General features: G+C 31.8%; 1 protein-coding gene across 7 annotated transcripts in view; it reads right to left on the reverse strand.

Moving 5' to 3' along the window:
- The window catches only part of LOC129971451 (piezo-type mechanosensitive ion channel component 2-like), a 171,791-nt gene that overhangs the window by 107,590 nt on the left and 37,951 nt on the right, over positions 1–26,250 (reverse strand). The gene's annotated exons all lie outside the window — the stretch shown is intronic.

Consider the following 26,250-nt stretch of genomic DNA (forward strand, 5'->3'; position numbering starts at 1 on the left):
TGGCCTCGTGTGAACCCTGTTTTATACATACTGGAAATTTCGATCTCTCAGAAATGTAAATCTCCTGCAGCTTGTTACATGGGCATGGCCTCTGTATTAGACTATAAGTAAATGTTTGATTTCCATTATTTGGCCAACGATGTTACATTCTACTTTTGAAAAAATGCCAGTGAATTATCAAGTTCAATAAGAACGACCAATTTATTAAAAAAAAATAATTCCAGTTTTATAATAAATTTCCTGATTTTTTCCGATCTCCCAAAATTTCCTGATGATTCCCGGTTTTCACTGTCGGCTGCCCACCCTATAAATTTGCACTTCGGCATGAGGTTAGGGAGAAGAGGGAAATCTGAAACAGCAGCTTTTTGCGTTTAAATAAAAAGGTTATTAATCTGAAAGGAGAAACCTAAATAAAAAAAAATTACTAAAAAAAATTGTAAAATTGGCCATTTTTTATTATGTCTGAATGCACTCAAGCATTTCAGACAAAATTTTAATTACAAATTGAATTGTCGCGATTTTCCCTCAGCTTATAGCTATATAGATATCATTTGAAACTGTAGAACAATAATTTAATAATACTATTTTTCTGGTAGATTCGGACAGGATAAAAAAAAAATTTCAAAAACAATATTTTTTGATGACTCATTATGTATTTTTAAGCCAAAATTGAATTTTTCGGAAAATGTTATTGCATATTCATTTGCAAGTTTAAAAAACATTTCTTTTTGTATAGCAAGATCTTCAGCAAAATTGCAAAAATTTTGCTCTGTTTTTTTTTTGTGCATAAGACCCGCTTACCCGCCGGTTCTTCGGTGGAATCGGGTCTCGAGCCTGAACCCTCCAGTTCCGAAGCCGAAACCTTACCAATAGGCCACCGCGACCCCCAGGAGAATGAGGGAATGAATAAGTTTTCATGAGTCCTTAAATCAGATTCCGGTCAATTTCCTCTCACGACATCTTAAAATTCTCAAAGTAAAACCATACTGATATGTCCTCTTTAGATGGTTGTACAAATATTTTTTTTATCCATGTTGCGTGAATCCACATCACAGGAAATAATCTAAAGAAATAATTTTAAAAATTTGGTTAAGTTAGAAAAACAGATAAGGAAGCTAGAAGAAATATACTATTCTGTTTTATTAAGCAGTTTTTTCAGGGGAAGATTATTTATTAAAATTCAACCCACTAAAGTAAATCAAAGCCTTTTGATATTTACTAAGATGATATATTAAACATCTGTAATATTCTGCACATAATTATAATATCGGTAAAGATATCATTTCGACCCAATTACCACAAAATTTTTTTTTATCACACTAATATTCGTGGAATCCCAATTTCAAATTATAAATTTTCAAAGAGGGAAAAACTTTGACTAAAATCAGTGACAGCTGGAAGAATGAATTTTTAACTAAGGAAGTAGAAAACTGTTTATCATATCTTAGAAATGACAGTCTAATTTCAAATAAATCGTCCGGAAATTTATTTATACCATCTCAATGGAATATCCAGATTGCATGTACATTAAAAACGGATTTTAATGAGTTTCAAAACAAAATGAAAATTAACTTAATGGAAAATAACTCCAATTGAAAATCTACATTTAAATCCAACCAAGCACCAGCAAAAGATGTTTTATGATATATTTTTGATTGTTTTTTGAATTTGTGTTTCATTTTTTGCATTCACAGAATGCCTTTCCGTTTTTTTTTATTTCGTTTCTTAGATTTATTATAAATTTAGCACTTAGTATGTAGTTATAAACACACAGAAGTAATTAGTAGCAAACTTTGGCCAAAGAAGCTACATGTTCTTTACCTCAGACATTTCGGCAACGTTCCAACAAGGGCGCGAGACAAAATGGACGCCAATTCGATTAGCTAGCAGGATTTTTAGCAACACCGAAATAAAAATAAGGATAACAAAAAACTGAACACAAATATTCTAGTGGTTTTGTTTTTTCCCATGAATTTTTTTTTTAATACAGTTTACACGAAACAGAATTTCAAAGACACAATTGCTGCTTTTGAACTTACAGTCGCATTATTGTCCAAAATAAAATGAAGTCTACGCGCCCAGAAACAGTCGATTTCCGCAATTTTAGTAAAAAAACAATCAATTCATATAAGTATAAATGATATTAATATGATATACAAATATTAATTCTAAAAACACGGCAAAATTACAAACGTTTGTTGAAATGAAAAAATGGTTCCTGTGAATTTTAAAAATGAGAAAAGATGAGGTTGTGAAATACGGATAATGAAAGTCGATGCGTCTGAAGTTATTTGAAAGAAATGTAGGCATTGAGATTAAAATCTGGATATTCTATCAAGATGTGGAAAATGAATGCGGTCCATTCACAATATGAAAACGCAAGAGTCCGTTCTCTTAGTGATAAATGCACACGTCATAATTGAATATGTTCAATATTACCAGTCTTTCAGTCAATAATGCAGTTTCTTTATTATTCAAGGATAGTAAGTTTAACTATCAATTCTATTTGGGGCTTATTATTCATTTGGATAGTCTGAATAAAACTGCCTTTCGGGCCCTTTTATTTATTTATTTCTTTTTTTTTAATCTCTCAAAAATATGGTTGGGTTAACTAAAGAGTCCAACATCGAAATTATATAAAATTGTTATTTCCACTTATTCCAATTATTTCCCACTATATATAAAGTTAATAATAAAGGAGTATAGTTCCTTTATTATTAACTTTCGGTATTAACTATTTCATTTATTATTCTGTTTCAAATGATGACTTCAAATCTGCTTAGTTTTGCTTTGTTGCATATTTTAAAAGAATAAAGCTTTCAATTTTAATTTATTACTAAAAAAATTTCTTTAACATTGTTGTCAGTATTACAGCATGGTTTTGCAACTCTGATTAGGACTTTCAAAAATAAACATAAAAGAGAAAGTGAACTTGATCACATAAAACAATAGGATTAATTAGCAATAAGAAAAAAAAATTGATCCAAGATCTTTAGTATAGTTAAGAACAAATTATTCATAAGATTCTTTCCCCATTCATTCTTAATGAACGAGGAAAATCTTTTATAGTTTGAAAAAGTCTGTCGCCGTATTCAGAATACATATTTTTCCGAAAGCCAAAGTAGACTCGTGGCAACAATTAGTAGTAATTTCCTTGCACTTCGGATGACAATCCATGATGGATCAACTTTTTGATTGTTTTCGACAGTAAACTCATTAGCCGAACGCATAGCTGAAATAACAGCAGCCTTGATAGGCTCGATTACTTCTAATTACACTACGTTCAAGTACCCTTAAGAATTGAGCTATTGTATAATTTCGTGTGCTAATTATAGACTGAAATAAAACTTAAAACTCAGATATTTTAATTCATCGTTACTTCAAGAGTAAACTTTCAATCAACATAAGAAACAAAAGGGAGAAGAGCTACTTCGTACTCCCATAACTACAAAAGCTTTTTAGTTTGAAACAGAAATTCCTTACGATAAGCTGAATTACTTAATATTTTTTTAATTCTTAACCGTACGACCAAAAGTTAAATAGCAGCCTCAATATAAATTATCCATAATCTAATAATTTGAGAAAATGATCTTGGATAAATCAGAGTCACAGTGCTTCAAACATTTCCAATTTATTATATGGGCCGCGGTGGCAGGTTTTTGGCTTCGGAATCGGGAGGGTTTCAGGTTCGACATTCGATTCCACCGAAGAACCGTCATGTAAGTGGGTTTGGATGCCTGTTAAATCTGTCGGGGCTGAACTTCCTTTCGTTGGTGTGGTGTGGAAGTTCGTAGAGAAGGATACTAACTCATGCGTAATCCTTAAAATTACGAGGTCCGTCCCAAAATAGCTCTAATGTTGTTTTAAAACAGGACATTAAATTAACTAACCTTCAAAGATATTATATGACAGAACTTGATATTTACACTTCACCTTATTTTGGTAAAGAACGGGGGAAAAAAAGAATTTGCACAAAATAAGCTTATAAGTTTGTGTACAGTATGTACACATTCATAGAAGTATCCCAAAAAAATAATGCAGCAAAATGTTATCATTGTGATACTTACTTTTCATTGGCGGAATCAGATAAATATTTTTACATAACATAATTAGCATTCAAAGCATTTAGTTAATATTAGGATATAAACTTTCTAATTTTTCATCAGTTGCCTATACAGACTGGTCAAAAGTAAGACATTTTTCCACTACACACATTTGTTCCTCATGTGACCAGCAGAGCAGTTTATATTAATGAAAAGCATATGCTGCACGAAACATTAACACTAAATATCTGGGGGCACGGCAGTGCCCCCGCCAAGTCGAGCAAAACCAAGCAGCACGGCCGTACCATCCTTTTCTCGAAACAGTTCAGGCCATTTTCGACCCCCTATAACTTCGTTGTGGATAAAACTAGAAGCCTGAATTTTCAGTAACCAAGCAGGCATTATATCAACACGGTATATTTCAAATTTTATTAAATTTGAACCAGTAGTTTAAGAATTATAACTAGACAAAGTGTGTGAATTTTGTCACTGACTGACTGACTGACTGACTGACCGACCGATCATCAAAACTCTAAGACACTTCTAGCAGACATAGAAGCTTCAAATTTAGAATACAATTAGTGTTTAGTGTATAAATCAAGGAAAAACTAAAATATGCGTGTAATAATGGACGGATCGATAATTTTCTCGAAGTTTCGAGCATGATCCATTTTGTCGGCAAATTCGTCGCCAAGTCACCAAATGGTCGCCAAGTTTGTCACCAAGCTCTAGGATCACTGGCTCGGCATCCGACAGCATCCAATACAGATTACTGTAAAACGGTCTTTCTTATGATGACACTATTCGCGTTGGGAAGCAACATTACAGGTTTGTAACAATATCTAATTTGAAATAATTCTATTTGAAGATGTGGAAGCTGCAAACGTAATGGATGAATTTCAGAGAATCAATCTGGCAGAAGAATATAAATATAACTTGTAATCTTAATATATATAAATTACGTGTCACGTTGTTTGTCCGCGATGGACTCCTAAACTACTTAACCGATTTTAATCAAATTTGCACACCGTGTGCAGTTTGATCTAACTTAAAAGATAGGATAGCCCTTTTTTTGAATTTTTAATTAGAATTTTAATTATTAATTAAAAACTAACTTTCCCGCCAAAAAAATCTTCAAATCGCCAAATGAGTACGGCATCAATTTTTTTTCCCAACAGTCATGAGGCTAGGCTTAAGATTTTTCGGCTGATTATTTGAAACGATTCTATTTATTTTCTTAATGTTTGATGCATTTAAAATTAAACATTGCTAATGAATCGATCTTTCAGATTCATTCTTAAGTACTTTTGAATTAAAATAAAACAGAATAAAGGAAATTAAAAATTTCTAATCTGCATAGCGTTACCCCAACTGGCGTAGAAAAAATCACGCATTTGCGTTCCGCAACTGGCGTTGAAAATTCACGCATGCGCATTGTATTATGATTGTTTACATTTCAACGGAAGCGGACTCGATTTAAATTATTTTTAGGTTCGTTGCATGTTTTTGTAATTAAATTGTATTTAAGTTAGTTATATATTTTTTGTGTACGCTTATAGTTTTAAGTACATCGTTTTTTAAGTAGTTTTTTTTTAACCTGTTTTCAACCGATTATTTTAAACGATTCGTTTTATTTTCTTAATGTTTGATGCATTTAAAATTAAACATTGTTAATGAATCGTTCTGGTCATGATGAATCTGAGAATATTTTGTTGCCACATTCTTGAAATATTACATAAATTAGGAAAGATATTCTTTAGTGCCCATAAAGTTTAAACGCTCAGTGACTCTTTTCAGTAATCATATTACAAAAAAATACTTTGTTTCAGTAAAAAATATTATTATATTAATTGCAGATTAATCCTTTCCACTTTAATATATAGTATAAATTCTACGGGAACTAACAGAAAATTAGAGAGATACATATTACGTTGTGACTGAAGGCGTTTATAATATTATGAGTGAATTATATATCAAAATTTGAAGTTTTAAAATATTTTGATGAAGAAATTATTAAAGTAGGAATTGCATAAAATATTTAATTATTAAAATTTTAACGAACATTAAGATGGGCGAACCGGCTGGTCGCCAAAGGCGGCTAGTATAAATATAAATTACAAAATATGTAATATAAATATATATGCGTTATAATATATATGGTAGAAGAATATAAAGTCTGGACGGCCTACATCGAATAAAGTACATCGAAGTATTAAAGCACAGGGATCCTCAATTTGTGAATACAACAGACTAAGAAGCATTTACCGTCCAGACCTATAGAGATAGGGAGTGAGCTTTGAGAGAAACTGTAGCTGAAGATCAAGAATTAGTACCGGGAAAAAAAAAAAAAAAAAAAAAAAGAGGAAGACTACATACAAAAATAAGAAAAGGGACTATCTACAAAAAGAAATGAGATGCCATCAAAAACATAACGTGTAAAAAAAACCAAGTCTCGCAACTCAGTTCTTCTGCCGTAAAAAGTTGTGAGATCCATGTAATACCTAGTCGGTCCATTTATTCAGTCCCTACTTAAGGGTCCTTCTGCCTTAAGTTATTACGTAATTAGCTAACCTAACAACATCTTATAGTGACGATATCAATATTAAAAATCTTTTATGGTTTAAATAAATAGATTGACTTGGCCATCGCACTAAACAATCTAATTTAATATAATATGTTAATGTAATCTAATTTAATATAAAGATACATTGTGTTTTCATGCGATGGCCAAGTCAATCTATTTATTTAAACCATAAAAGATTTTTAATATTGATATCGTCACTATAAGATGTTGTTAGGTTAGCTAATTACTAATAACTTAAGGCAGAAGGACCCTTAAGTAGGGACTGAATAAATGGACCGACTTGGTATTACATGGATCTCACAACTTTTTACGGCAGAAGAACTGAGTTGCGAGACTTGGTTTTTTTTTTACAAGTTATGTTTTTGATGGCATGTTTATTTCTCTTAACATTTAGTTCGGCTCTTTTCATTCATTTGTTTGTTTATTTCTTTAAAGAAAAAGAAAGGGGGAGTGGCTTATAAAGTGGCACAAAATTGGAATTTCGTAAATTCTGTGTCCACTTAGCACCGTGAGGGTCTCGAGGAGAACACCAGTGCATATATCAATAAAATAGATTATTATAATATAAAAAAGAATATCGGTACCATCTGATAAAAATAATATAATATTCTATAAGTATCTATTTTTAAAGTTCTTTCAATAAATATTTAAAATTGTTCGAAAATTATATTCATCATTAAAAGTTAAACATTTTTTAATAGATTTTAATTTATGCTTTTAAACAACACAGTTCATAAATATAATATTTTAAGAAAAAGATTGATATTTCTCAAAATATTTGAAATAAAACTGTTATATAAAGACGTATATTTGAATTTATTCACTAATATTTAAAAACAACATGCTCAAAAACAATAGATTCATTAAAATTTTAATTTTAATTTATTTTCCAAAATATCATCAACAAGCAAGCTGCACTTCAATGATGCGGATTAAAAGCGTACGAATTCATAACTTCATTCAGAAAACAAGTGTTATTAGATAAATCCTTGTTCTATAAATTTTTAAGGATAAAGATAAAGAGAGTAAGTAGCTAAATTTAAGCAAAATTTTCAAACTGTTAGTCAAATTAATTTACCAATACGTCTTATTTTTTTTTATTTTGCACTTACTTTAAAGATAACTTGATTCATGAATTAATAACAAAATTTAATCAGCGCAGTTTGGCTGTAAATACCGATAAAAACAAATCTTTGCACATTTTCCTTTTTTTACCTGCCTACTCGAGTCGACAGATCCATTTTTGCAGTCCCCACCCCAAAACGCACCTATCTTTGTTCAGTCGGTCAGACTTTTAGAGAAATTGTTTTTAATAAAATGAGAAATATTTTTTTTACCTTTTAATAATTATCACATTAGTCAGTTGGATGCGCCATTACTTATTTAAAAAATTATGTTTAAACCCAGTAGAATTTTTTAAAATTACATTCAAGAATTTTAGTACGTTTTTTTTCGTCCAAGTTGTAACCCTTTTCTCTCACATGGCTAGAGGCATTCAGACCAGATGTAATGTCTCCCGTTTTCCCCCACATAGTTAAGTGCATACAGATCTCCAGATGTGGATCCTTTTCAATAGGAGAGTCATTGTGTCTGGTAATTTGTTACTATCCAGGGATCGGAAAACAGATGTGTATCCCGTCGTTTCAAACAGATGCACCATATCTTCAAGGGGAAGGAACGTCAAAACACCCAGATGCTAAATTTTCTTTTCCTTCGCGAAGTGACTCCTCAAGTCATCAAGAATCAATCATCAGTAACCATTGTCATGTGTCAAAGTCGGGTGCGCTTCAGCCGGCGTTGCTTGTAATTTGCATGTGCTCAAGAGGCAGTCGGCCACCCAAATGGTTTATTAATAGATTACCTCGGTCGGATGAAGACCATTGCGGAAGCTTTGCTGAACAGCTATTAGGTGATAGGGTACTTTAGTTCTCAATGAGAAAACCGGGGGTGGATATGCGATAGAAATAAAATGGGGTATATTTTTCCAAAGAAAAAGCAAGAAAGGCTTTCGAATTAGAATCCGGAGAGACTCCGGCTTGCGGAAAAGTTGTTTCTGATTTTGTGAGAAGCTCCGTGTAATTCGTGTTTCTGTACTAGGATCCACCCGATAGAGATTGGTGGATTTTTGGAGTGGCCCTGGAGTAGCCGTTTAGAATTAACAGCCAGTTAGCTGCTTTTTGGTGACCTGTTCTCCGATTTGATCAAGAAACTATTTCGTGATTGAACTATTTGATTTTTGTAAATAATACTAACCTAGATGAGAACAAGTTTTTTTTTTTTTTTTTTTTTGTTAATATACAAGATTGTAAAACAAAGATTTTTTTATTTTTTATTACGCTACTCTCTTATTTGATCGCACTTGATTTAGATATTACACCGTCTTCAATAAAAAAAATTTGAAAATTCATGTAATAATCGTTTTATTTCTGTTAGTGAAAACAAAAGTTCTTTAAATTCTCTCAGCAAAACATTCTACACTTGTTCTTTTAATAAAATTTGGCAGATCGTAAAAGATTTAACAAATGTGGATAAACTCACTCCAGGGTTATTTTCCCACAACATTTCACAATCGTACCAGAGAAGCACGAGGTCGATTTTTTTTTTTTGTTTGTTTATTGTGCGATCGTATATAAGATATACGAGGCAATTAGTTATGACTAGAACGATGAAATTAATAAAAATTAATGACTCGGCAATTCTGCATGTTAATCTGGCAAATATTATAAAAAGCGTCCGGGATGTAAGAGCTGAGAGGGAAATATTGCAGAACTTAATGTTGCCTTCGGTGAGATGCTCTCTTCAAAAGTATTTTGCATTTTTTGGAAATAAATTATTAAAATAATTATAATGTTTTGAAGATTTTAAATACTGTTATTGGTTACTATTTGGACTTTATCATATATATTTATTCGCTTGTAAGCTGGGATGAAAAAATAAAGTATTCGATTTGATGACTCATCAGAATTTATTACTAAGGCCACAGATGAACATGTAAAGTATAAATAAATAAATTTAAGAAAATATTGCCGGTACATGCAATTTACGGAATTCGCCCGATTTTTCATAATTTATCTATCAGCTATCTAATTGTACGCGTATTTATAGGTTTCTAATTTATATATAGGCGTGTTTTCACCAGTGAACTTCTAAACGAGGCGTGATTTTGGATTCTAAGAATCAGACAATGACATATTTTTACGAAGTTGCACTGCGTGAAAATCATCATAAGCACCTCCACCAAAAATTTAATTAAAATGTATTGAGAAAAGAAGCCTATCACACTTATGTAAGAATTTTTTTTTTTTTTTTTTTTATTAAGTCATGCTAAAAACTTAAATAATCAAATAAAATTGTTTAAGAGGGATATGGTATTTAGTAGATTTTCTTGTCAGAGCTTAAAATCTGAAAGACTGTAAAGAAAAATTATTCTGAGAAGAAAATTCTAAGAACTTAAGTGTAGCATGTCGTAGCTACCAAAGGCCTAAACTGGAAAAAATGTGATAAAAAAAGTTAATCCCTTAGATTGGTAATAGTTGTATCGTATCTCCACTTTTTTTAGATGTATATTGCTTTAATATTATCCAAGCAACTGCAGATTTTTTGTCTTCGAGCTTGGACAGTTGGGTTGTAAGCTGGTCGTTGCGGTAACTCATTACTTAATCCTTGCATAAAAAGCGAATACGGAGCAATTTTTCGTTGAACTTTTCTGACGTTTTCTGACTGGAACAAGTTCTGAATAGGTTCGCTTCTGAGATCTTCATGAATAATTTTTTTCTCGCGAACGAGAAACAGCTGTTGGGTGTGGAAAACTTGCAACTCATTACTATTACGTGTTGAAGTGAAATCTCAAACCGAGAACAATGCATCACGACTGAATGGATTAAGAGGAAAGAAATGAGAATCGAAAACTTATTCCATCCAGGAACTAAGCAATCGAGTTTAATGTTCGCATATTAAGCTTAAATAAAGGTTTTTTTTAATGTCTATCAAATATTGATTCAGCGTTTAAAAACAATCTTGGGTATTTACATTTATTTACCCAGGTGGCGCATTGGCCGCAACTTTGAAATTGGTTAAGTTCCGGCACTGCTTCAAAAAATAAAAAGGAGGCACATTTCATCGGATTAATTTTCATTTTCCAGTTATGAACCAAAGCGGTAATTGAGTTATATAATGTAAAGTTTTTTCCTTGATTGCTACAGAAGTTTTGTGCTGAGATCAAACGGCGGCATTGTCAGCTAATAACGCTGACGATTTTCAGGTTTAGGAATGTCATTTACATAAATATCGCACAGAGTTTAGAAAAAGCAAGCTGTCCTAAGCATAACCATTAAGAATTGCTCTTGGGAAAGAAATTACATGATTCATTCGCAACTGAAAAGATAGGTACAAAACTAAAACACGTTTGAAGAGTAAACCATTGTGTCAAATGTTATCAAAGGTTTTGGTCCAGAAAATGTGCACCTGTAGTTTCTGACCTCACAAAACCGCCGCGAATCAATTTTGCACCAGGAAGCGGCTGATGGTACGCCGACAGACTTTTCTAAATCCGAAATGTTCAAATCGATTATATAATTTTCTCTGAGAAATTGATTCAGACCTTTCTGAAGCACGGATTTGTGCACTTCACTCAAGTTACTAAGTAGGGAGATAGGAAGAAAATATTAACGTAAAAATAAAATCAAAATTTGATTTTAGAACAGACACGACTACAGCAGTTTCTGAGCACTTTTAATAACACTGAATAACACATCTGCATCAAAATATTCAACAACTATGTTTAGTAAAAATATATCTAGGTGGGGGGGGGAGGGGGCTCTTTACCGGATACTACTTTACTACATTCGAAGTAAATTTTTTGAAAAGCGCTGCAAAATAATTATATTTTTGAATTTTTTCATTAAATTTGAATTTGTGAAAAAACATCAGTGAAGCCAAAATATACTAGTTAAATTAAGAAAGTGTCTTCAAAAATTCGAAAAAATAGGGTGTGTTTTTTCCCCCCTTCTAAAAGAAGGTATAAAGTAAAAATCGTTCAACTTTGTGACTGAAGTGATTTATTCAAAATCCGTCAGAAATACATTATTTATTTGCTGAACTAAAAAAAATAAGTGGTATTTTTATATTAAATATTGAAGTTCAACAGATAAATACCACTTTTTTCCTCCAATTTTTTCTCCCATTATTAAACATTAAAACAACTATAAAGTACTTCTAAATGTACAGATTGCTTATTCACCAGTTAATGAATGGCAGAATGTACTGAGAAATTATAAAAAATTTGAACAAAGATTCATTAGATTTTAATTTGCGAAGTTTTTCGTAAGAAAATTGTACCAAAATTTCTTGTTTCAGAAGTAAAATAGCATTAAAACTCGTATGACGTAAACATAAAAATCAGTGTCACTTCTTAAAAAATGACCTAGGAAGCAAAATTCAAACTGTATTATGATGAAAACTGTTCAGAAATTAAGAATGTTGACATAAATATTTGATAATTTCGTAGATTCTTCAATGTAGTGACCTACTTTAATAAAAATTGAGAAATGCATATTTAAAATATGATATATTATTATATATAGACATAGGAAAAAACCAGACAACTATTCACTTGGAAGCGTGCCCTTCCCCTCTTGATTCCACAGACTTTCGACATCCAACTAAATAAACGATTATAAATAGAACTATGCGCCTGGCCTAAATCGTTAACTGTAATTCAACAACGTAGTATTAAACTCATACTGAGGCCATTCACTAAGTACAGAATAAACATTTTAAAAAAAGAAAGTGAATACAATTTTTTTATTTAATTATGTTTCTTTTTGTCAAAGAATTTTTAAAAAAAACACCTTAAAAATAAAACGAGTAGCCCTGCAGAAATCGTTATGCATTTTCCTATAATAAGCAAAGGCTCACAACTCAGCTGATGGCAGCGCGGACTAAAAATGCTTTCGGAGCGGAGACAATTTCGCTAACAAATGCCTTCGAAAGCAATGAACGGAAGAAGCAGCAAAGGCCCCAGTGAGATAGATAGATGCGGGAAGGATTTACGACAGGGACATTACCTTTTATCGATCCACTACCATAAACGCCGGACATAACGAATAATGCAGGGGTAAGAACTTTTCGGTGACAGAGACCCTTTTCGCAGAATCAGCAGTACCGAGGATCGACATTTGGTTTGGGTTGGGTCACGCTTTCATGACGCATCTACAACAGCTTATTAGGCAGGGTGTCTGCCATACTAAAAGGGAGAATATCATGACGTCATAAAATCATTTGTGGAGATATTTTTTCACCATAGCTTATTTTCGAAATGAGTGTCGAAATAAGGGTCATTTAGAATAAAAATAACACCGCATAATATTCAAAACCTGCGAAAGTTTTACATTCATTATTGAGTTATTTTTCACATAGATAAAAATTTCAGCCAATAATCTGCCTATGAACTGTGTAACATTTCTAAAAATTTCGTAATACATCATAATTTTCACCGTTTATCTATCGTATATTCCTGCTTACGGAAAAAGAAATAAATCATTTAATTAAAAAAATCTTAAATTTTGCATAACGATTCATTCCCTCATCAATTTAAACGGGGGGGAAAATCAGATGCATAAAATGTACAGTTAAAATGTAGGTAAATATACGAGTTCATTTTTACGATAATTATTGCATATTAAATATAGACAAAGAATCTATTGCAGTCATCGAAATAATCGATCTGAATTTTTGATACCTTCATTTTAGATCCCCCTCCTTTCCCAGCCTGCCACAGTCACAGTCATATATAATCCTGGTCTTCACAAGATCTCTTCTTAAAGTCGATCCTCAGCTATCCGGGGATCTTTTCAGTTTTACTCTCCGCCTCAATTCCTACTAATTAACATTCTTTTCTTCTATGGCGAGCGGAACAGTTCTTGCCATTCTGCTTGCTTCTCATTAATAGCCAGAACACCCATGTGTTGACAATGATATGTACCGAAGTCTAAAAATGTATTAGTTCGTAACAACCTAAATGGTTAATCTGTTAGGGAAGGAACGATTTTCTTGGACTTATAGTGGTCATTGACTCCAGAGAAGTAGATTAAAAGGCATAATAGGTGTAGAATTGGGGTCCCACGTTAAAAAGGGAATCCGAATGAATCCCGCATAATTATTTCCAAATCAATGGATATAATAACCTGACTAAGACAAGGCTCTAAGCACTGAAATTCTTTAGAGGGAAGGGGAGTCTCTGAAAGAATCACAGAAGAAATTCAGCTGTATACAGCTTCACAGAAGAAATGAAGTTGTACATATCGAAACACCCTTTATGATGCAAAATAAAATCCGCAAGCATATTCTTATTCACAAAAACTGCATTTTATAATTGATCTATTGATTGATTTTAATTACATTAATCATTACTTGTTAATATGGCACTTTCACAGAATGTCAGTTTATTTTTATTTTATTTATAATTAATTTATATACACTTATAATAGTTCTTATTCAATACAGTGTGCCCGAGTTACTTCAAGGGAATTTGGAAATTTCTAGAAAGATCTGGGTTCCTTATAGGTATCAGCATAATTCTTGTATTTTCTGTAACTTTATTTTTGTTATTAAAATTGGGATCATTGACCTGACATTCATTCAGCATCCATTAAGAATATCCGTAAATCCCTTTTCAGCGATGAAACTCACATTGCAGGAAAACAATATAACAGATTTGTAACATAGATTTTCAATCTACATAACTAAAAATGCAAATGTTCATTTGTTCAAAATCGGTAATCTCCGAAAGTTCTTCACCGATTGCTTTGAAATTTCGACATTGCATTGCATTCAAATATAGGAGGAGTTTTATATACTTATTACATGGATATCACACATGTTAACATGCATTTTTTTTTAAATTATTATTTTGAATAACAAAGTTCAACAAATGGGGCCATTTAAAATAGCGAAATCTGTTTGAAGTAACAGCAACACACACTAAACTAATAATTCAAGATCTATTTCAATGTCTCCGACTGCATTGTTAAATTGAATTTTCATAAATTTCGATTTATTTTTATTTTGGTTTAATTATTTAGTGTGACATTTCGTTGGAATTGAACTGTTTATTTTATCATAGTGTTTCATTTCGTGTACTCAGCAGAATGGCAAAAAAGAATTGCTACATGTACATATACAAAATAACAAAGAGGCTTAGCAATAAAATCATTTCAAACGAAATCAACGATGTAATATGCGATGAAATACCCGACGCAGACATCGATAACGTTTTACATAAAGTTGAAATGAAAATTATGATACATGTATCTTGCGGTACACTGAATCTATTGTTGATGTGTTTGATAGACGAGAAATGCTTTAAGCACAAGAAACCATGGATATCTATCTTTTATACAGAAAAAGGTCAGCAGAAGATGGCGATAAATTAGCAACCATAGATACACGAAACGATTGTATCGAAGTAGATAATCGATGGGTTGTTTCATATTTGCCTTTACTACGACGCAAATGAGGAAAACGAATCGGTGGATAATCTGGCATATTCACAGAAACTCCGAAAGGCAGACTGTACACCAGATATCCCAATCAAGATGAATGCTACTTTCTACGCATGCGGTAACTGAGAACTATTAACGGCTTTACAATGCCAATTTCCGCAGTACATGATTAATTCTAGTGGAAAATTACTGATACTAGGATTTATGCATTAATGACACGTGCAACACTTCACATCCAAATCAATTCGTGTATTGTTTGCAATCATACTGACCACCTGCTCTCCTTCGTCTCCTACAGATTTATGAGAGAAATATAAATAGCACATGGCAAAAGATATTTTACGATGAATACGCAGGGAAAATTCTAGAAAGGACATGAATTTTAAAACAGAAATCTATAACGCATCAGTGGTAATGATTGAAGATTTGTGTTTAGAAATCGCGGACAAAGATCTCACTCAAATATAGAACCTATTATCGAATCGATCTGATATTGTTTCGTTCGATGTAAAAATGCGTGGTAAACAAAATTATAAATCGGTTGATGTTCTGTCATATGTACGATCAAATATTTTTAAGCAAACGCTTGAGTAAAAAATACAATAATGGTCAATAACGGCGCTGGAAAAATCTTAGATGCGCCAGGAGGAACTGGTAAAAACATTCCCGATTGGATTGATTCTGGCAACAATTCCAACCCAAAATGGCATAGCCATAACTCTTGCATCTTTAATATCTCCGACAATGCTACCAGATTGTCAGGAGGATTGCCGGTTGGAAGAACTACGTATTCCGCTTTGAAATTGCCACTAACATGCAATTCATTTAAATTCTCACGTGCAAAGTTTCCAAAGCAGGAAAAACATTGCAGAAATTCAAACTTATTGTTTGGGATAGTGCACAATGGCTTATAAAAATTTGCAAGATTTGCATAGAAACATCAGACCATTTCGGAACATATTAATATTACTTGCAGGGGATTTCAGGAAAACAACACCGGTAATTCCTTGATTGACATTAGCGGATAAAATAAATACTTGCCTGAAATATTCCACTTTGTGGCGACGCATAAAGACGTTGCAATTATCTATGGATAGAAGTGTCCAGCATCAAAACGATATATTAGCTGAGATTTTTTCATATCAATTACTAGAAATTAGGAAAGCTATGGCGATGGCTAATTTAACCTCATGACGAATTTCATCGCTTAATAACATCTGCGTTTTAATAACATCGAAAGAAGAATTGGTTGAAAAAAGTATTTCTCAACATTCAAACCAATAACAAGAATCGCGATTGGCTGAGTGAACCAGCTATTCTTGCAGCCAGGAACAAAGACATTTATAAGCTTAACAATATTGTTTATAGTTTAACATTCAACTCGAGGCAGTCACATACAAGTCCATCGGCATTATTGTGGAAGCAGATGAAGTGGTTAATTAGTCAACAGAATTTTTTAATTTACTCGGTATGTCAGGGATGCTACCGCAGGCACTGCAATTGAAAAACGGCGTGCCAATTATGAACCAAAGCTTTGCAACAACCGTAGCTTATAGTAAAATAATAATAATAATAATGAGCAACGTCGTAGAAGTGATTATCTTGTAAAGGCCTTTAAATGGTGAAGATGTCGCAATTCTTACATTCCTGCGATTCCAATAAATATACCATTTCAATTTAAGATTGCAATTTCCAATTCTAATGGTGTTTTTAATCGTCATCAACAAAGCTCTAGGCTAATCTTTTGAATTGTGCGATTTGGATCTAGACATGGATTTTTCTCACGTGTACAACTATAGGTTGAGTATTCGGGAGATGGTAAACCAAACAATCTCTATATGTGCACAGACAATGGAGCAACAAAAAATATTAAATACCCACAAGCATTGTAAAATTAATAACATTTGAAACATGCGCTTTCTCTTTCCTTTCCTTTTGATTTTTAATCGGACTGAGCCATAACGCATGGCTGGGTACAGCTAGTTCATATATAAATGTAAAAATTTTACTAGCGTCTTTTTGTTACAGCTCGTATTCCCCAACCCCACTTTTTTTTTTTTTTTCCTTTTATTTATTTATTATAAAACATGAATGATAGCAATGTGGATTTAAGATATTCGCCACTGTTATTTGGCAACCAATATTTTCAGACCTAATATGCCACTGTTAAAAATAGTGAACATTTATTATTACTTATACACGGGTTAAACCTTTTTTTTATGTGTTTGACATTAGCTTTTACTCTAATTCATCTAAAGGTGCATGAGCTCACTACAATAGGTTTTAAAAATAACAAGGATATTAGAAAATATTAAACATTTTACAATTAATAAGTCTATTACAATGCCTGCACTTTTTTCACTTACTTGGATTTTCAAAATAGCCTAAAACATGTATAAGCTGAGAAACCACTAATTCGGCCGTGAGAATAATTAACGTGAATACTGTTATCGAAAACAAATATGTAAAGCAATTCCATTTTCAAAATATCATTAATTCAGTCATGGGAGTAATTAATGTGAATATCGTTATCTAAAATAAATATATTATATGGCGAAAATAAATCGAGTGCTTTGAAAGCAAATCGGCACAAACAGAGACAAAAATGCCAATCGCGGACAAGACAGAACAAAGCTTTTTGGAATTCTTTTATCAGTTGCAATTTCGCTTTTATCAGACCGCACTTATCTTCAGACTGTTTTTTTTTTACAACGATAAGTTTATTAGCGAAAATAACTGAACAGTAACTAAGTCCGAAGATACTATTTCAAGTCAGAAGATATTTTATCGCTTAGAATACAACAATGTACACTAAGTATGTATATGTAAAATGAATTACATCGATTTAAATCACTAGTTAAAATAATTAAATGTAAAGAAGAAGCAAACTTTAAAATCACACTTCACACCAGGATTGGAGGCTCCGGTCACAAATATGGAAGCCCCCCCCCCCACCATAATTGCTATTTTTCAACAAAAAAAAAAAGAAAAGAAAAAGGAGGATATCAAAGTAAGAGTTAACCTTTCTATCAGAGTGAGTCAAGCTTTCTATCATAGAAAATAATTGATTATACTCTAACTAAACAAATAAAAACTCTAGCAAATAAATAAATAAACAATGGCTTCAATGTTATTCGAGAACAGAAAATGATTAAATATACTTGGGTTACTATATTGGCACTTCTGAAATTTGGTAATCTGGCCTTTTTTCACAGTGTCTGGCATTAAAAAAACCTTTATTTGGCCATTACTGGTTTTATTTTCTTTCATGATTTTAGAATTATTTTTTATCAACAATTTTACTATTTCTTAAGCTTTTCGTATCAAAATTTTGAAATGACTCACAGAAAAAGGAATCCATGTTTTCCCTGCCTCTAGGTACACCACTTGATAAGGGAATATGTTTCATCGTGTGTTGTCATTAAGATTAGGTGGGCATGCGAATCCAGGCGGCAATGTAATTAGTTATTGTTGGACATTCCAATCCTATAAGATAAATCCTATAAAGCCGTGGTATCAATAATCTTTCGCTCATTTGTTAGACATTTTTCTATCCTTTAATTAGTCTGTTTCACTATTTTTCAACACAATTTCATTATTGTGGTGAGTAATAGGAATGAAAACAGCTGTTTCAATAAATATATGAGCTTGAGAATCTTAAAGGGATTCTAAAGGGGGGGGGGATAAAACGCTCTTGCAAGATGACGAGAGAACTTTCAAAATATATATACATAAAGCTAATTATAACAGCTTCGCTTTTATGAATTCATTCATTCCATTTAATGTAATCTTGGTTCCCACCACCCACCTTATTAAGAAAGGTCTAAATTATTTATCTTTTGACGATAAAAAGTGTCTTTCATCACTTAATCTCGAAACACAATACCAATACAATCAGACACACAGGGTTTAGATAAATGAAATGAAGCACTTTATATGAAAATTAGGGATTTATACTCCTCACTCGCTCTTCACAACCCCCAAGAATTATGTGGCGATTTTTTTTGGGTTCATTGCTTGATCCCAGCTCGTTTCGCTTGCCATATAATATGTATTTCTACTACTAATTAGAACATACAAATACATTCAGAATTAAAATTAAATTTTAATTATTACATGAAAATGCTACATTATTTTTACACCAATTATTAAAAATTATATCATATATGACTAAAATTAAAATTTTCTATCAAAAAAGAAGATACGACTTAAGATTAATATATTGGTTTTGGACAAAGGCGTCAAAACCGAGGCAATCGTTCAAAAACTTGCCAAAAGTCTACCATCTTGTATAGATACCAGAAATGGATACAAATGGCTTTTTGGGTTGCAATTAAAAATTGTCACGATTACATTTGGCGAGGCATCGCCAAAGAATAATTCAATAATTCTGCAACCATTTCGAACCGTATATTAATTTTCAGTCTAGCCTTTAGATTTCCACCTTGATACAATGCGATGTATTTCATCAAAATTTGCAGAAATAATGTTAATAACATTGAAAATAAAATAAATTAGTCATATCAATGAACTTTCACGAATACGTCTCATCACCAAAAAATATCATATTATTTTTAAATACTCAAAAAAGGCGCACCTCCAAATCATTCATGTCGAAGGGATTTTTTTTTTTTTTAATGAATGATTATTCAACACTTTCAATTTCCTTAAATTCTCGTTTTGACATCGAAACAGCTTAATTTGTTATCATTGTTTTCGTTTTATTCAAATATAAAAAAAAAGAATATCTTGCTTTACAGTTTTCCGCCGAGCGTTCTGTTTCTGATTTTGCATCCACATAAGCGTTTCATACAAACAGATTTCTGCTGTTTTCACCCTCACTTCTACGGATATATTACCTTCTTCTATATTACCGAAACTGATAATTCCGTTAATGCCAGAGATACAAGGATTGGACCTCTCCAAAGAGATAGTCATAGTTCTGGAAATTGACTGTCGGCATAGCTGGATAGTGAATCAGCTTAACAATTAGTCACAATAAGCTCTGTTTATACGGCTTAGTTCTGTGGTAAAGGGGTAATTGACTGCGATTTTTTTTAAAAGCCAGATATCGGAGATTTAACAGTAAACAAATATATTTATATTTATAATACTAAATATTATGCTATTAATTTGTAAAGAGCTTTAAACATAAATATGAAAAAAAAAAAAAAAAAAAATGTAAGAAAACTTAATATATTTAAGTGGAGAAAATTTCAATTATTTTGCAAAATTAATTAATTAATCTTGTCAGTGCTAATAAAGGCAGAGAAAAAAAACTGGGAAAAATTATCTATACAAATCCAAGAAATTCATTATGAAATTCAGCAAATGGACAAATTTACTGAATTATTGGTGCAAGATCCGTCATCCACCGAGCTGTGAAAAAATGTGCGTGATTTCATAGTGAACTTTCCGGTCAAGGGAATTATGAATTTTGCTATTTTTTGTGTTTTTGTTTTTATTATAGTAAGTAAATATTTCGAGTTCCTAAATGTATTTTGTCTTTTTTATTTTTCTTTAGTGTGTGTGCGTTTTGGGAATTAACTGTTACTAATCGGTTAGTAAAAATACTCATACTTAGGTTAAAGCCATAATGATATCTTTTATTATTACAGTATTTTTTTAATACAATATACTTTGAGTAACGCGTCAGACACTAAACGAAAAGAACATCAAAATAACAAAAACTCCGGAATAATAATGTTCATTTAGAATATTATATATATATTCGAAAGAACTAAAAAACACTCAGCTTCTGGAAATTTTTAAGCTGATCGTTTTTATATAATGTTGCCATAAAATCTGCTTCTTTATTTTTATTTAATTAATTTTAATCAAGACTTTAATGTTTATTCCATGTATATTTAAACAATTTCGAACTATAAAAATAAAATGAAGTTTTTTTCCTTCAAAACTGTTAACATAAATTGGTGATGTTAGAAATAATTAATATTAGGCTTTAAAATCATTTTTCAGCAAGTAATTTCTACGATTTTGCAGTTAATTATTTTTGCAGTCTATTCATTTTTATAGTTTATTAATTTTGCAGTCTTCATTGGTTTGTACGAATACCAAAGAAATTTCAAATGCTTTCTTTCATCTTCGGAAATCCCAATCGTTCAAAAAGCCCTCTTTATACCAGTATTAAAGGCTATTTCAAATTTAAGAAAATTAAGAATGATGTCTAGAGCACTAGGATTAAGGCCAGTTTCCAAATAATCATTCAAATATAAATGATCTCTTGATTTTGAGCCACAGTTAAATACTACTGGAAATTTCTCTGTTTCATTGATGACTACTCTGTGGGACACAAAATACTCATTTTCATCTCGTCAGTAATTCCCTTTATAAATGATATCTTACTATTCAATTATATTCCTTTTCAACCTATTTATTTTTAAAGAAAACTCTTTCTAATTCACTGAAATGCTTTTTAGCTAAACTGTAATTCTTTTGTAATTATTTAGGATTAACTTTCCATAACGAATTAGTATCATATCACCGATATCAGAAATTTAAATCCCTATCCTATAAATCTATTCAATTCTTGGCATTTATACTCAATTTTCCCTTCTGTGTAATTCCTTCAGTATCCATTTCACACAAAATCTAAACATCTGCAGTGGAAATGAGGAATGTTTCCGACGCAACGGGAGGTGAACTATTCTCCTGTGCCCTTTGTAAAACGAAACCAAAAATTCGAAGGGAGGCAAGTCACGTTGTTTATTTTTTTGAACCGAGAATCTTCGATTACCCTTCAGAAGATCTCTGCGTCAATCAAAGTGTCAATATTTATGTGACTTACACAAGTATCGGTAGAGGGCAATCCGCACAGTTGCATTATCCTTTTCATCTCTTTATTCTGGTATGAATCGGACCACCTGTTAACGTTTCTGTTGTCAACATTTCTAGTCTAATCTATTATTTAGGGTCGTGTGTGCAATAGTTCGTCCATGGATTCTGAGACGACCACATTTCGACGACTCCATTTCATTAAGGGGTGAGACGCAGAACGATGAGTGCATTTCCGGTATTCCCTTTGACCTTGGATTTCGCATATTAGATACTAGTAAATGTAAACATCTCCTCCTTTCATCTTTCCTTTCACACCTATTTTGACGAATTAAACCCATCCTAACGCATGCGCAAAAACGCGGTTTTACAATCCGTGGCTGAACTATAACAAGGTTCACTTCAGCGACATCGTATGTTTTTTAGACGGGTTTGGTTGCAGCGAAAGGAAAAAACAAACCAAAAAAAAAAAAAAAAAAAAACGGATCAGCTCTCTTTTCGAATAAGTTTTAATTTTAATTACGAAGTGGTGATTTCAGTAATATTCTCCTAATGATTAACATGTGAAGACACAAGTTTTGAGCTTTATTAGAATTCGATACTCGAAAATCTTTTTTTTTGTTTTTTGTTAATATTTTGCTGCTACTGTACCTTGTTGCATAACCTATTACATGCAAGAATTGCCGAAGCCAAAATTGTAATCTATAAAACCGCAGCGATATATGACACGACAGATCAAAGACAGAATAATTCCATTATCTACGTAGAAAAAGTGATCCAGATATAATATTTTAACGAGAAAAAAAAATCATACATCATTTTTTCACACTTTCGACACTTTTCTTATCTCTTATTTTATGACTATTGTTCCAAATTTTAGGTTTACAGAAAGTTACCTTCATTTTAAGCTGAATTATTTGGATGGTTTCTCTTTCAAATTGAAATGTAGAGAATTTTTTTTCTAAGCATAGATTGAAATTTATAAGCTTTAAGGAGGAACAACGAAAAGCAAAACATAAAACCATACAGTATTTTGAAAGTTCGCTAACTAGCATTTATTTATTTATTACATTTCAGGTTTACCAATTCAATAAAACCTCTATTTGGTTCATTTAAGTAAATATAAATATGACATAGAAAAACATTTTACTGTTTTACTATGAGCTTTTTTATAATATACTAGCCGCCTTTGGCGACCAGCCGGTTCGCCAATCTTAGTGTTCGTTAAAATTTTAATAATTAAATATTTTATGCAATTCCAACTTCTTCAGCAAAATATTTTATTCTTCAGCAAAATATTTTAAAACTTCAAATTTTGATAGTCATATAATTCACTCATAATATTATAAAGGCCTTCAGTCATAACGTGATATGTATCTCTCTAATTTTCTGTTACCCCTCGTAGAATTTATGCTTTAAATTAAAGTGTAAAGGATTAATCTGCAATTAATATAACAATATTTTTTACTGAAACAAAGCATTTTTTTAATAATATGATTACTGATAATAGAGTCACTGAGCGTTTAAACTTTATGGGCACTAAAGAATATCTTTCTTAATTTATGTAATATCTCAAGCATTTGTCAACAAAATTTTCTCAGATTCATCATGAATGGATCGATTCATTAACAATGTTTCATTTTAAATGCATCAAACACTCAGAAAATAAAATGAATCGTTTAAAATAATCTGTCGAAAACAGGTTTAAAAAAACTACTTAAAAAACGATGTACTTAAAACTATAAGCATATATAAAAATATATATATAACTAACATAAATACAATTTAATTACAAAAGCATGCAACTAACCTAAAAATAATTTAAATCATTGAAAACAGGTTAAAAAAAACTACTTAAAAAACGACGTACTTAAAACTATAAGCATATATAAAAAATATATATATAACTAACATAAATACAATTTAATTACAAAAGCATGCAACTAACCTAAAAATAATTTAAATCATTGTAAACAGGTTAAAAAAAACTACTTAAAAAACGATGTACTTAAAACTATAAGCATATACAAAAAATATATAACATAAATACAATTTACTTACAAAAGCATACAACTAACCTAAAAGTAATTTAAATCGTCCGTTGATAATGGTTGCCATGCCAACGATCAGAACACAGTGCGCATGCGTGAATTTTCTTCGCCTTTTACGTAACGCAAATGCGTGAATTTTTCTACGCCAGTTGGGGTAACGCTATGAAGATTAGACATTTTTAATTTCCTTTATTCTGTGCTATTTTAATTCAAAAGTACTTCAGAATGAATCTGAAACATGGATTAATTAACAATGTTTAATTTTAAATGCATAAAACATTAAGAAAATAAACAGAATCGTTTGAAATAATCCGCCGAAAAATCTTAACCCTAGCCTCATTACTGTTGGGAGAAAAAAAGAACTAAAGCCTAAATCATTTGGCGTTGGGGAAAATTGAAGATTTTTTTGGCGGAAAAGTTGGCGGTGGGAAAATGGAAGATTTTTTTGGCGGGAAAGTTAGTTTTTAATTAATAATTGACTACCCCTAACATTTAGGGGGATGAAAAATAGATGTTGGCCGATTCTCATAGATACCGGATAAGCACAAAAAATTTCATCAAAATCGGTCAAGCCGTTTCGGAGGAGTATGGCAACGAAAACTGTGACACGAGAATTTTATATATTAGATTACCAAGGGTAAGTTATGTTGGATAGAAGCTTTAATCTAATAATTTATACGAAAATTAACTAATTATCTTTATTTGTGAAAAATCACAGTTGCAACTTGTTTCATATAAAAAAAAAATATAAAAGTTTTAAGATTTGACTATTTTGATGTGTCAATGCAAAAGTAGGGAGGAGGGGGGAGTTGTCCCCTCAAAGGTGACAATTTTCCGACTCTCGATTCCCTGAGGCTAAAGTTATATATAACCAAAGTTCATAAATATAATAAATTTTTCTTCCTATTCGGTCCGACTTGCTGAGATGCCGAGACGGCACTTAATCTGGAAATTTTCTCTCGCAAATTCCTGCTCCACGTTTGAATACCACGGATATAACGTGCGTGACGTCCGTGCGTATGTATTCGTAGTTATTCAGTGAAATCGGTTTTCGAACACGCGACCTTCCGATCTCACCTCCACGATCGGCTACCAACAAGTTGGATAAATGTAATTATTAAATGAAGAGTGAGAATATGAACAAGAGGCAGATTAATAATCAAACCTGATAAAATAATTCGTTCTAAAAATTTAAGGCGCTACGCTTGCTATTGGTTGGAAGCTGTTACCTACTTGCGACTGGTAATTATGGACGAAATTTTTAATTCGTATTTAACGATGAACTTTTGCACTTCTAACATTGATATGTTTGCAGGTAGTTCTTTAACCTCTAACGACAAACATGATAAAATCACAGGTGCGGTAATGGTAGTATACTTCCACAGTAAGGAAACAGATAAAAAGGCAGATTCTTATTTTTAATCATGCTACAAATTACGAAGCCGAAGTCTCAGCAATTAAAATGGCAGTTGATTATTGTGATGGGTTGGAGGACTGGTATAGATGCTCTACGGTTGAGTCTGAGAATATAGTCTCTATATTCGCAGACTCTATGTCAGCCCTTCCAGCAATACAATCCACGAACACCAAAAATAAAAAAATCTGGAAAAATTAAAAAAAAAAAAAAAAACTCGAGAAAGCCTAAAGAGAACAAATAAATCAGATTATACTCAATAAAAACTCACATCGAAATCTGCGAAAACGAAAGAACATATAAATATGCAAAAAACAGACTGCACAGAAAGACCAAACGGATATTGTAGTCCCAAAATCATTCCAAATGTTAAAGAAGGGAATTAGAAGAGAAATGACTATGCAGTGGCAAAATAGATGTATAATGTCATGCAAAGGATGCATAATATCTGAATTCATACCGGAACCAAAAATTATAAAAAGAATATTTCACCTGATGATAGCGCAAATTATATCGGGAAATGGAAGATTTTCTGAATACTTATACAGATTCGGAAAGATGTATGTGATGAAATAGGCTCAGTTCAGCACTACATAATAAAATATGTCGAACTCAAGGAAATTAGAGGAAGACTCACTATACATAGTAATTTTAACACACTATTACAATACATTGGAAATTTAAAAATACGAAAAGAAATGGCTGAAAATATTTCTAGACTTTAGCCAACAACTTGAAGATTCTTTAAACGTTTGTTGACCGTTATTTTCTTATGTAAAAATTTGGATAGTTAATGAGTATAACAGCCAGCCACAATGTATATACGGCTTAGTTCTGTGGTAATGGGGTGAGTGGCTGTAAT

The sequence above is a fragment of the Argiope bruennichi genome, chromosome 6 (genome assembly GCF_947563725.1).
Source record: "Argiope bruennichi chromosome 6, qqArgBrue1.1, whole genome shotgun sequence".
NCBI lineage: Eukaryota > Metazoa > Arthropoda > Arachnida > Araneae > Araneidae > Argiope > Argiope bruennichi.